A 13546-nucleotide genomic window follows, 5' to 3' on the forward strand; every position below is an offset into this window, starting at 1 on the left:
GTCTATCATGAATAAATAAATAAAATATTTAAAAAGAAAAGAAAATGGAAGGAGACAGGTCATTTCCAGCCAGCGCTACGAATGACCTGGTGTGGGGTATTTGTCTTGGATCGTGAAGGAAATGTGGGATTTCTACAGGCAGAGATGAAATGCAGGAGGAATGGAATGAGCCAAGACGGAGAGGTGGAAAGGAATGGGGTGTTTTGCAAGAAAGGGCAGGGCTTTTAGACTGACACGAATATCTGTTGGATTTTTATTATTTTTTTAAGTTTTTATTTATTTATTCATGAGACACAGAAAAGGATATATAAAGGATAAGATAAAAAAAAAAGATAAAAAAAAATAAAAAAATAAAGGATAAGATAGACTTTTATATAGCTACATGAAAAAGTCCTCTGTATAGGGTAAAGGAAAAAGTGGTTGTACACCCACCTGAAGCCCTTTTTATCTGATGCTGTTGGGCCTGGTGGTTGGTTGTTACTTGAAAAAAATCAATAGAAATGCAGAATTGTAAAGCATTATACAGTATACAGTTGTGTTTATTTTTTTTAAAGTAAGTTTAAAAAAAAGTAACTTTAGGGATCCCTGGGTGGCGCAGCGGTTTGGCGCCTGCCTTTGGCCCAGGGCGCGATCCTGGAGACCGGGGATCGAATCCCACGTTGGGCTCCCGGTGCATGGAGCCTGCTTCTCCCTCTGCCTGTGTCTCTGCCTCTCTCTCTCTCTCTGTATGACTATCATAAATAAAATAAAAAATAAAAAAAAGTAACTTTATAAGCCACTCTGTTTTCCTTAAATTTAAGACTTGTGGGGGGGAAAAAAAAGACTTGTGAATGTAAATTGCTTCATCAATCTTTTGAAATAACCTCAGGCTTTTTCTGTGATTATGGGGCCACTGGCTGAAGTGTTTCTTAGATGATTTGTACTTCTTGCCTTTAACAAATCACCCATCATTTTTTTCAATGTTTCTTTAAAGTGGGGCATTAAGTGGAGGGCACTGGTAAAGCAATCTGAATGCAAAGTTTTTCTAGACGTGTGTAGTTCTTACAATCACAGAATTCTCATCAATACCTAACTTAGAAGTTTTCACCACTTTGCTTTCTTTTTTTTTAAGATTTTATTTATTCATGAGAGACACAAACACACACACACAGAGGCAGAGACACAGGCAGAGGGAGAAGCAGGCTCCATGCAGGGAGCCCGACATAGGATTTGATCCCTGGACTCCAGGATCACGCCCTGGGCCAAAAGCAGGTGCTAAACCTCTGAGCCACCCAGGAGTCCCTCATCATTTTGCTTTTAACTAGTCTTTCCAAAGCATTCAACTTAGTTTTCATAGAAACATCTTTTTATGCTTACATTTTCAAAAATTTAATTAAATTACAATAGCAAATTTCACTGATATAAAAAAGTGGAATAAACCCAGCCGAAATTTGGAAGTCAGGTAGCTCAACTGGCAAGAACAGATCTACCCCAAAGCTCTCAACAATAGCCTCCCTGAGCACCTGTGTGGCTCATTCAGTTAAGCATATGCCTTCAGCTCAGGTCATGATCCCAGGGTTCTGGGATCAAAGCCCTGCATTGGGCTCTCACCCTGGTTAAGCAAAAAGTCTGCTTCTCCCTCTGCCTGCACCTCCCCCTGCTTGTGTTTTCTCTCTCTCTCTCTGTCAAATAAATAAATAAAATCTACAAATTGAAAAAGTAGCCTCCTAAAAAAAATAAATAAAAAATAAAAACATAAAAAAGTAGCCTCCTAACCCTGTTTAGCATCCTGGGGGCATTGGTAAGTACGTTTTAAAGTTTTTTGTTTTTGTTTTTGTTTTTTTTTCCTTAAGTAATCTACACCCAATGTGGGGCTTGAACTCATGACCCTGAGATCAAGAGTCAAATGCTTCACCAGCTGAGCCAACCAGGTGCCCCTTTATTAGATTGGGAGAATAGATTAGGAACAAAGAAAGTTACTATTTATTTTTGCAAAAAGTATATATGTTACAGTGATGGTTGCATTTGTACCACTCTATGTTTATTAAAAATCATTGGATCAGTGATGCCTGAGTGGCTCAGCGGTTGCGCGTCTACCTTCCACTCAGGTCCTGATCCCGGGTCTGAGGATTGAGTCCCACATTGGGCTCCCTTCAAGGTGCCTGCTTCTTCCTCTGCCTATGTCTCTGCTTCTCTCTATGTCTCTCATGAATAAATAAATAAAATCTTTTTAAAAGATCATTGGATCATACACATGAAATGGGTGAATTTTATTGTATGTAAAACCTACCATAATAAAGCTGTTCTTAAAACATCTACTCACGTATTTCTAGATTTTTCACTGAATTTCTAATTTTCACTGAATTGCTAAAGCGCTGGCAAGGCAACAGAGTTTTCTTTTTTTTTTTAATTTTTTTATTTATTTATGATAGTCACAGAGAGAGAGAGAGAGGCAGAGACACAGGTGGAAGGAGAAGCAGGCTCCATGCACCGGGAGCCCGATGTGGGATTCGATCCCAGGTCTCCAGGATCACGCCCTGGGCCAAAGGCAGGCGCCAAACCGCTGCGCCACCCAGGGATCCCGGCAACAGAGTTTTCACTATTCACTTTTGGGAGGGGAGGAACGCTTCACCAATTCGTAAGTCATTGTGCAGGGGCCATGCTAATCTCCGTATTGTTCCAATTTTAGCATATGTGCTACAGAAGTAAGCACCACATTTTACCTTTTTTTTTTTTTAATGTGTATTTATTTATTTATTTATTTGAGAGAGAGGGAGAGAACACACGTGCATGCTAGCAGGGGAAGAGGAAGGAGAGAAGCAGACTCTGTGCTGAGCATGGAACCTGACTCGGGACTTGATCTCACAATTGAGATCATGAACTGAGCTGAAACCAAGAGTCAGCCGCTTCACTGAGCAATCCAGGTGCCCCACCACTTTTTACTTTTTATACGTAAGTATGGCTTGAATTTTTACAACAAAAGATACATAACTTTTATTTTCTCCCCCCCCCCGCCCCGGTTTTATTGATATAATTGACATACGACACAGTATTAGCTTAAGGTGTACATCATAATGGTTTGATAGAGATACCTTAACTTTTATAGTCAGAAAAAAATTAAGATGTACATACATCAAATATATAATGAAAAAGTGTATAATGTATATATACATCAAAAATTATTATACTGTTTGGGACGCCTGGGTGGCTCAGCGGTTGAGTGTCTGCCTTTGGGTCAGGACATGGTCCCAGGATCGAGTCCCACATTGAGCTCCCTGCATGGAGCCTGCTTCTCCCTCTATGTCTCTGCCTCTCTCCCTGTGTCTCTCATGAATAAATAAATAAATAAAATCTCTTTAAAAATTATTATACTTTTTGATTAAGATAACGAAATAAAACTTTCTCATAGGCTCTGTTTCCGCCAATACCTAAGAAAGTTAAAATTTCATCCACAGGGAACAAAGGGCCACAACTCAGTATCTTAAATGTCAACAGTGAAAGAAAGAAATAGAATATTCTGGTCTGGAGTAAATTAAGGCTTCCAGTCCTGCCTCCATTCCATCAAAATCCGTATTGCTAGGTTCACAAAATCTTCGGAATCAATGCATACATATGCACGTCTATTCCAAGAGAGAAGAGAATTAAGTAGTGTCTTTATCTTCAACCTCTTCTCTCCAGAGAAGTGAAAATGACTATCCGGGAGAAGGTGCAATGAGAAGTGGAGAGCAGGCTAGGTGTTTTAGGTGGCTGTGATGAGTCCAGGAGAGCTAATACTTAATTGAGAGAGAGGGTTCCAAGGACTGAGGCCCTTTTCGGTTGGAATGGGATACAACAACCCCTAGTAGAGTGAACTCTGAAACAGACTCCTAAAATTTCAGAAAACATGGAAGACATAGAGGAATGTAGGTATTCTAATAAAGGGTGCCTACCGTTGCCCCTGAGTTCTGCCCTCCTCTCTTTCAGACAAGCTTATAAATAATAGAAAAAGTGCAGGGCAGCCCCGGTGGCGCAGCGGTTTAGTGCCGCCTGCAGCCCAGGGCGTGATCCTGAAGCCCCGGGATTGAGTCCCACATCAGGCTCTCTGCATGGAGCCTGCTTCTCCCTCTGCCTGTGTCTCTGCCTCCTCTCTCTCTCTCTCTCTCTCTGCATCTCTATGAATAAATAAATAAAAAAAGAAAGAAAGAAAAAGTGCATACGGCATAAAATTACAGCCCTCAAGCTGCAGTTCATTAGGAAAACCAAGTTGGTTTCAGATAAAGTGGCAAGGAATTTAGGAGGCAAGGAGAGAAATCAAAGGCGTTCACCCCAAGTGCTTTGAATTCTAGGATAACCTACAAAGAAAATGAGCTCGATTAAGAACTCAAAAATGAAAATAATAATAATAATAATAAATAAATAATTTTAAAAACTCAAAAATGAGATAATTAAACAACTGAAAGAGATGAATAGAGAAATTGCACATCCAACAAAGCCAGACTGAAACAATATCATTATAGAGCTAATAAATACATCAAAAAAGCAAGGAGTAGAGTAGACATGGCTGGAAATGGAATTATTAATGTGGAAAGATGTCTTGAAATAATCACAATAAAGGCAAATGAAAACCACAAAGAGATTAAAACAATCATCCCCGACCCAAACACTTTTTAATCAAATAGTTCAAAGTATCCGTGTAGAAAGGCACCAATAGAGTTCTTACTTCCTCTGGATTTGGTTTTAGGAGGAACCATTCAGTAAGAGACAAGTAGAGTTCTTCCAATTTAAGTCAACACCAAATTGTTATTTTAATAAACAGCCTCTGAAGCTTATTAATATTGTAACAGTAAGTGAGAACTTACAGAGCCTGAAATTCAGTGTGACCTCAAAGAGTACTGAAAGTTAGTAAGATACATATCCATTCCCTGAACAGACAAGGAACAGTGGGAACATGGAATAGAATCTGAATTGCTCATAGGTTTCAGTTGTGTGTTGTTATTATTATTATTGCATACAAGAAATGAAACTGCTTTATGTAAATGAAAAATTTTTAATTAGGTTTCTTGCTATTATCTTAAAGATTTTACTTATTTACCTGACAGAGAAAGAGAAAGAGCACAAGAAGGGGGAGCGGCAGGCAGAGGGAGAAGGAGAAGCAGGCTCCCCACAGATCAGGGAGCCCGATGCAGGGCTCGATCTCAGGCCCCTGGGGTCATGACTTGAGCCAAAGGACTCAAAGCATTTAGCTGAATGAGCCACTCAGGCACCCCAAGTTGCCTGCTATTAAAAACACATCATACGTATTAATAATCCAGATTTAGAACGTACTGGCTTTTCAATAAAATGAACAGAGAATTTACCAAGTGGCCACTTACAGTGAATTCTCTCAGACTGAGAAATAACCTATTTCCATTATCTGAGCCATGAAAAAAGATCACGATACCATTACCTGATGGCAGCAATGGATAAAAGTAATACCGAGATTTCTTGGTTTGGGGACACCTGCCTGGCTCAGCCCATAAAGCATGCAACTCTTGAGGGATCTTGGGGTTGTGAGTTCAAGCCCCATGTCGGGTGAAGAGATTACTTAAAAAAAAAAAAGAGGGGCACCTGGGTGGCTCAGTTGGGCATCTGCCTTTGGCTCAGGCTCCCTGCTCAGTGGGGAGTCTGGCTCTCCCTTGCCCTTTGCCCCTCCTCACCCCTTGTGTTTGTTCTCTCAGATGAATAAATGAAATCTTAAAAAAAATGTATTGGTCTATTAACTATTGGGAGCTACAAAAATGATTCATAAAAATGAAAAAGTTTTATTAGACATGCTGTCTACGTTAGAAAACTTTTGAGAAAAATGCTTTCTTCTTGCCCAATGGAAAGGAATATCATCCCTTTCTTTTTTCTTTGTAACATTGAGACAACTTTTAAAGCTTTTGATATTTCTTATCAGATACAGACACACACACAATGTTGAATTTCTAAGAAAGGCATGAAAAAGAAAATAAGGCCTTTCTTCCTCCCCATTTATTAGATTTTACTCCCTAGAGGCAATTCTGTTAGCATTTTCTGCTGTTTCATTTTCCTGATATTTATCATGATTTCTTCAGTTTAATTTATTGGTTTGTTGATTTTAAACTGTATCTCTCCACAGTAAAAGATAAAGAAATTAACAAATTTCCCCTTCTTTTACTTCTCTCCACCTCTAAATTTTTATTACTTATTGTAAATATAACATTTATATTATTTTTGTTACTAAATTAAATACTAAATTAATTTGTATATAGATTGACTAAAAATAAAACACCAAAACCCAACACTTACCATATTATAATTCTACAAATATTAACAGGAGAACCAAGTAGTGTGATTAGACCTTTCGTGATGAAAATATATTCCCAGGTCATTAAAATTTTGCAACTCACAAGGGAGCCTTCCATGTATCAGGACCTTATGGATCTTTTATTTTTTCTCCAAGTTTTTTTTTTCCTCCCAAACTTTTTAAATTAGCCTGGTCTTACACTTCTACTACTTAAATCCTACGTGGTCCTCTTTGTTAGATGGTATCTAACAAAGGGGTATATCTATTGATGTGAAGTGTTGGTGGGTTCAGGAGTAAACAGTTAAGAAAAAATTCTTGAGACATCTTCAGTGCAAAAAAGGTGGTTTTATTGAAGCATGGGGACAGGACCTCTGGGCAGAAGAGAGTTGCACTGGGATTTATGAAGAGTGACTGATTATGTCCTTTTAAGTTGGGAGTGCCTTAGGGATAGCCTAAGTCTCTAAGGAATTTGTTGTTTTAAGATTTTATTTATTTATTCATTAGAGACACAGAGATAGGCAGAGACACAGGCAGATGGAGAAGCAGGTTCCCTGTGGGGAACCCGATGCGGGACTCAATCTCAGGGCCCTGGGATTATGACCTGAGCCAAAGGCAGACACTCAACCACTGAGCCACCCAGGAGTCCCCTATCTGTAATTTTTAAGGGGTTTCTGACATCCTACTGAGTTCTGAATGGCCATTTTTGTCACTGTTTTTGAACATGACAGTCCCACCTAGGACGAGTACTAGGGCCCAAATGCATGTGTTTTAACACAACTTTGGAAATACAACCTATGCAATTATTTGCCTCATTCTTAGGATCTGTCCTCAGCCTGTACAGTCCAGTTTTAGCAAGAATCCTGATAAATCAGTTTGGCAAGAATTCCATTGATATCTTTAAAAAAAATTCCATTGATATCTGATCACCATTGATACTTAATCAAGCTCCTCATTCCACACCCTTGATGTCTAAGTTCTTGGCCTACTTTTAGCTAGAATCCTGTTAGACAAGTTTATAAAGGAGTCCCAGGTGCCATGGCTGGCTCAGTCAGAGACTCTTGATCTCAGGATAAAGTTTGAGCCCCATGTTGGATATAGAGATTACTCAAAAATAAAAATTTTTAAAAGATTTTATTTACTTATTCATGAGAGACAGAGAGAGAGGCAGAGATACAGGCAGAAGGAGAAGCAGGTTCCATGCAGGAAACCCAACGTGGGACTCGATCCTAGGACCCCGGGTTCACACCCTGAGCCAAAAGCAGGTGCTCAACTGCTGAGCTACTTAGGCATCCCTCAAAAATAAAATCTTAAGAAAATAAAAAGAATAAAGAATCTCCTTATTCCTGAGTTCTCTTAATAATTTTCACTCCATTGACTCTGTTCCCACTTTCCCCCACCCCACTTTGCTCATTGCTTTTAAATCACCAGCTGTCTTTCTTGTATTTGGAGTTCAGCTCAGTTTTACTGAAGCCTTTCTGCTCTATTGCAATAGTACTGAATCAAATCTGCCTTTACTGATTTTAACTAATGTCTGGCTCTATTGCTCCTTAACAATTCTGGGTTAGGGATCCCTGGGTGGCGCAGCGGTTTAGCGCTTGCCTTTGGCCCAGGGCGCGATCCTGGAGACCTGGGATTGAATCCCGCATCAGGCTCCCAGTGCATGGAGCCTGCTTCTCCCTCTGCCTATGTCTCTGCCCCTCTCTCTCTCTGTGTGTGACCATCATAAATAATAAATTAAAAAATTAAAAAAAAAACCAATTCTGGGTTAAATAATTATTCCCTCAAAACTTTGAAGACATTCATTACTTATGATGACAAGCCTCATTCCTTTATGGAGAAATTGCTTTGTTTGCTTGCTTTTTTTTATTTTGTGGATGCCTGGTTGCCCACTCATATTCCTATAGGGAGAGCTAGCCCGAGTTTCCTCTGCCTGTGTGTTTTTTCAATAGACCTATCCTTTAACCTTGAATTCTATGTGAACAGGAGGTATGCATCATTATCATCAGGCAGGCTTCCTTAGAAGTTTCCTGGGGAGTAGGCAGGCCGTCCAAGGACCTCTATAACTAACTCCATCATGAAGGTGGAGTACACAACATGAATCATCCGAGAATAAAGCTGTTGTTCCCCACCCACACTACCTTTTATGCAGATCTGATCTGCTTTTTTTTTGAGGCTAAACATCCCCTCCAGGAGCCTGCTCCAGGCAAATCCTCAATGTCTTCAGAAAACATCTAGGCTGTGATTAGCAGATAGACCTTTAAAAGGAAGCAGTTAGGTTCCTCCTTTTGTGGATTGTCTTCTTTTGCCAGATTGTCTATTGGAAATTCACCCTCCTCTGTGTTATCCCATATCACAAGGACTGGAAATTTGGGATCTATATTTTCCAAAATCCCTTCCCAGTGAAGTTCAGGTTAGTGCCAGCCAATCATTCAGAAGATATGGATAGAAGCAAAACAAAAAACAAAAAACAAAAAACAAACAAACAAACAAACAAACAAAAAAACAAGAAGCAGCAGCCATACATTATTGTTGCTCAGGCAGCAACAAGAAGGTAAGAGGTTTTGCAGTGGCTTCCAGGTATTTTCCCACAAACTGCCCACTTCTGACTCTGGAATCTAGTGGGGAATCTGAGAGCAAAGGATGACTTTTCCTGACTTTCAATCCTCCAGCTCTTCTAATGGTTTGGTAAAACAGCTATTTTCCTGAAATAAACTCCTTCCTGCTTAAAATATCTAGAGTAGTTTCTGTTACTCTGATTGATCCCCAACTGACACAGTGACAAAAACAAGGAAAACTGGGAAGATAAGCCTACTTTGAGACAAAATTGGCTGGAAAAAGTCCCATGCGGTGAAGGCGGGAGGTGGTAGCTGTAGGAAGAGAGAAGAGCTGATCACTAGAGCTCACACTAAGAACTAAGGGCCAAAGCTCTTCAAGGAAAAGGTAGCTGGGAGGGTTAGGGTTTTCAGACTGTGAGGACACAATTTTCTTTGTTTACTACTGTATCCCTAGTGCATGGCACACAAAACTGTAATATGAACATGTTTGTGCTTGCTTCAGCAGCACATCTACTAAAACTGAACATGTTTAATAAGTGAATAACCCAGTAAGGAACTGTGCCTTTCTTTGTGCTTCAGTTGGAATGCTTTTGGTTGCAAGTAATGAAAAATCCAACTTGAATTGGCTTAAGCAATAAAGAAAATTTATTATTCCACATATCTAGATTTTTAGAGCTATGCTGACAGCTTTTTGCAACAACTCAACGAGGATCTAATTTCATTTAATCCCTTAGTCCCTGCCTTCTAAAATGCCGACTTCATTAAAACTACCTTCTTTTTGGGGCGCCTGGCTGGCTCCCTCAGCAGAGCATGCAATTCTTGATCTCAGGGTCATGAGTTCATGCCCCATGTTGGGTGTAGAGATTACTTTAAAAAAAAAAAAGAAGAAGAAGAAGAAGGAGGAGAAGGAGAAAGAAGAAAGGAGAAAGAGAAGGAGAAGGAGAATAATTTTGGGCAGCCCGGGTGGCTCAGTGGTTTAGTGCCACCTTCAGCCCAAGGCGTGATCCTGGACACCCGGGATCGAATCCCATATCAGGCTCCCTACATGGAGCCTGCTTTTCCCTCTGCCTGTGTCTGTTCTCTCTCTCTCTCTCTCTCTCTCTCTCTCTCTCTCTCTCTCTGTCTCTCATGAATAAATAAAATCTTAAAAAAAAAAAAAGAATCGGGATCCCTGGGTGGCGCAGCGGTTTGGCGCCTGCCTTTGGCCCAGGGCGCGATCCTGGAGACCCGGGATCGAATCCCACGTCAGGCTCCCGGTGCATGGAGCCTGCTTCTCCCTCTGCCTGTGTCTCTGCCTCTCTCTCTCTCTCTGTGACTATCATAAATAAATTAAAAAAAAAAAAAAAAAAAGAATCTTTAAAAACAACAACAAAACCCACAATTTCTTTTGTTACCCCAAGATTGATGTCCATACTTTCAGGGTTACACACTTTATCTTTCACGTCTTACAGAAAACAGGGAGTCTTTGATCCCAGCATTCCTAAAAATCATTCCCAGCATGGTTGTATTAGATTGCATGCCCACCCCTGGACTATCACTGTGGCCAAATAACCTGTGATTTACAGTCAGCTTCCTTGGACAAAATGAATGCTATAAAGGGAGACAAAAATACTTTCTATTCTTAATATGTGATCTGTATTGCCAATTCTTGGGGAGACCTTCATCTCTGGCTAGCTGAGGCTGGGCACAGGAACTATTTACACAAGGAGTCACTAGATAGATGTAGATTCTACAATGGATAAGACATAGCCAAATGACTCCAGTTAGTGGGAGAAGATCCTGTCTATCTCAACAATAAGCCCCAGACATTTTCTGGGTGAAGATGTTCTTTCCTCAGAACCAGTGTTGATAAGAAAGAAGGTATGCCTCTGTCTCGGACCCACCCGGCCACAAGAGTCAAGGCCTGGGGTCTTTAGAATTTCCTTTAGCTATTGAATTGAGTGGTCTAAAACCCTAGATCCCACTTCTCTTATCTACTCCATGACTTAGCTCATTAATTTATTCCCTCTCACTTGCTTATCATCAGAATGTCCCTCCCTACTTGAGTGTTTCCATGAGCATATAAATAATGCTGTAATTTCCCCTATCATAAAAACATACCTCCTTGGCACTTTGTACCTTCCTCTGGTGATTGCCCTATTTCCCAGCTCCTCTTTGCAGAAAAAAGATCCCTTGTAAAGTTGTATTTACTTCAAGTCTCTGTTGCCTCTCCTCTCATTTGCTCTTGAACACATTTTAATCAAGCTCATATTCCTAGAACTCCCTAGAGTGCTCTCCTCAAGGTCACTGATAATTGCCACTTTGCTGAAATCCAAGGGTTACCTCTCAGTCCTCATGTCTCTCGGCTTTTCAACAGCATTTGGCACAATTGATCAGACCCTTCTTCTTAAAACCCATTTTTCACTAGGCTTCTAAGACCTCACACTCCTAACACTTTCCCTGCACCTCACCTGCTGCTACTCAGTTCCCTTAGCTTGTTCTTTCTAACTTCTAAAGGCAGAGTGTCATGAGTTGGTCTTCATAACTCTTTTCTATGCATGTTCCCTGGGTAATATCATCTGGCCCCATGACTTCAAAAATGGTCTATTACCTACTGAAGTATTTACGGGAAGAACAGGAAATATCCAGAATTTGCTTTAAAATATTCCAGGCTTGGGGGCACCTGGCTGGCTTGTTAGGTGGGTGTGTGTGACTCTTGATCTCAGGGTCATGAATTAGATAGAGCCCAACACTGGGGTTAGAGATTACTTAAATAAATAAATAAAAATAAAATAAAATAAAATAATAAAATAAAATAAAATAAAATAAAATAAAATAAAATACTCCAGCCTAGGGAGGAATGAGGAAAGATGGGACAAGACTAATAAAATATTAATCATTGATAAAGCTAAGTGATGGTACACAGATATCCATCATATTATTCTCTCTACTTTTGTATATGCTTAAAAATTTTCCATAATATAATAAATAAAATCTGTATACTGAACACTTATATATTTATATAATATATATATATTATTAAAAAGGCTTTCAAGCCTTTTTTTCCTAAACTCCAAACATGTATTTGCAACTGCCTCCTCAACATTTCTACTCGATTGTTCAACAGTCATTGCAAATTTAACATGTCTAAAATGAACCACCTACCAAACCCTCCTTGCCCCACAAAAAAAAAAAAAAAAAAAAAAAAAACTGCATCTCCCAGGGTTTCCTGTCTCTGTAAATGACATTACATTTACCCAATTGTTCAGACCAAAAACTTTGGAGTCATCGTTCCCTCCTCTCTTTCACTTATAATCCACATCCAATCCCATTGCCAAAACACACTCAGTTTCTGACAATTCACTACCTTCCGTGTTACCATCTTTTCTGTTTGTTGGTATACCCAGCCTCCAGCCTCCAGCCTCACTCACGTCCAGGGTTGAGGCTCTCCTGCTCTCTCTGTCTTTACTACAGTCTAGTGAACTGGCCTCCTGCTGTTTCATGAGCGCAAAAAGCAGACTCTCACCTCCAGAGACCTGCTGTTCCTTCTGCCTGGAATGCTTTTCCCCCAAGCATTTGCCTGGCTTAAACTCTCTCTTCATTCCAAGCTCCAATCAGTCATTAACTTAGGTAGAGCTTTCCTCAAACAATTTATGTAAAACCAATGCTGCTTTCACTGTCTATCTCCCTTCCTGTTTGATTTTCCTATTATTTTATATATCCATTAGTACTTGCTTTGTAAGCTAGGTAAGAACAAGAACTTTGTCTTGTTTACTGCTATAACCCTAATACCCAAAATAATTCATAGCACAAGTAGTGTAAGTAATTTGTTGAGATAATAGATGATTGGATGAACGGGTCTCAGATAAGGGTAGAAGATAGCCCTGCATTTGGATGCTCCAGGTTGAGGGGATATGACTCTTCCCTTCCCTACTCCCAGCTTCTGTGCTCACCTGAACCGTGCTCAGACCCTTTAACATCCAAAAGGTTTTTTCCGTAAGGTGGAACTAAGCAGGTATAACACCAGAAATTAGAACAGTTAAATAGTCCTGAGTAAGATATTCCTTAGAAAATGAATTCTTTTTATTTTTTATTTTCTTTTTAAATATGGAATACTTCACGGATTTGCGTGTCATTCTTGTGCGGGGGCATGCTAATCTTCTCTGTATCGTTTCAATTTTAGTATATGTGCTACCAAAGCGAGCATTGAATTCTTAAAAAAAAAAAAAAAAAAAAAAGATTTGGGGATCCCTGGGTGGCTTAGCGGTTTAGCGCCTGCCTTTGGCCCAGGATGTGGTCCTGGAGTCCCAGGATTGAGTCCCACATTGGAGCCTGCTTCTCCCTCTGCCTGTGTCTCCGCCTCTCTCTCTCTCTAATGAAGTAATAAATAAATAAATAATCTTTAAAAAACAATAAATAATAAAAAGATTTTATTTATTTATCCATGAGAAACACAGAGGCAGAGGGAGAAGCAGGCTCCCCGCAGGGAGCCCGATGTGGGACTTGAATCTGGACCCCGGGATCATGCCCTGAGCTGAAGGTAGACGCTCAAACCAAGCGTCCCTGATTGGATTTTTGTCTTAAGAACATCAAGACGAAGGTCAAGATCCCCTTTCTTAAAAACAAAATGTTGCTGAAAAGTCAGTATAACAATATGGAAAAAAAATTTTTTTAAACAAGTAACTATAATTCTCCCAACAAACATTGCAACTATTTATATTTTTGCATCCCATCTGCCAAGTTTTGT

General features: G+C 39.8%; 1 non-coding gene and 1 pseudogene across 1 annotated transcript; both read right to left on the reverse strand.

Moving 5' to 3' along the window:
* Window positions 1–2591: 2591 nt before the first annotated feature.
* Window positions 2592–2692, reverse strand: LOC121481751 (annotated as a pseudogene).
* Window positions 2693–12900: 10208 nt separating this feature from the next.
* On the reverse strand, window positions 12901–13006 carry LOC121481731. The gene has a single exon (XR_005985389.1). It is a non-coding gene; the product is annotated as a U6 spliceosomal RNA (small nuclear RNA).
* Between the last annotated feature and the right edge of the window lie 540 nt (window positions 13007–13546).

The sequence above is a fragment of the Vulpes lagopus genome, chromosome 23 (assembly GCF_018345385.1).
Source record: "Vulpes lagopus strain Blue_001 chromosome 23, ASM1834538v1, whole genome shotgun sequence".
Lineage (NCBI taxonomy): Eukaryota > Metazoa > Chordata > Mammalia > Carnivora > Canidae > Vulpes > Vulpes lagopus.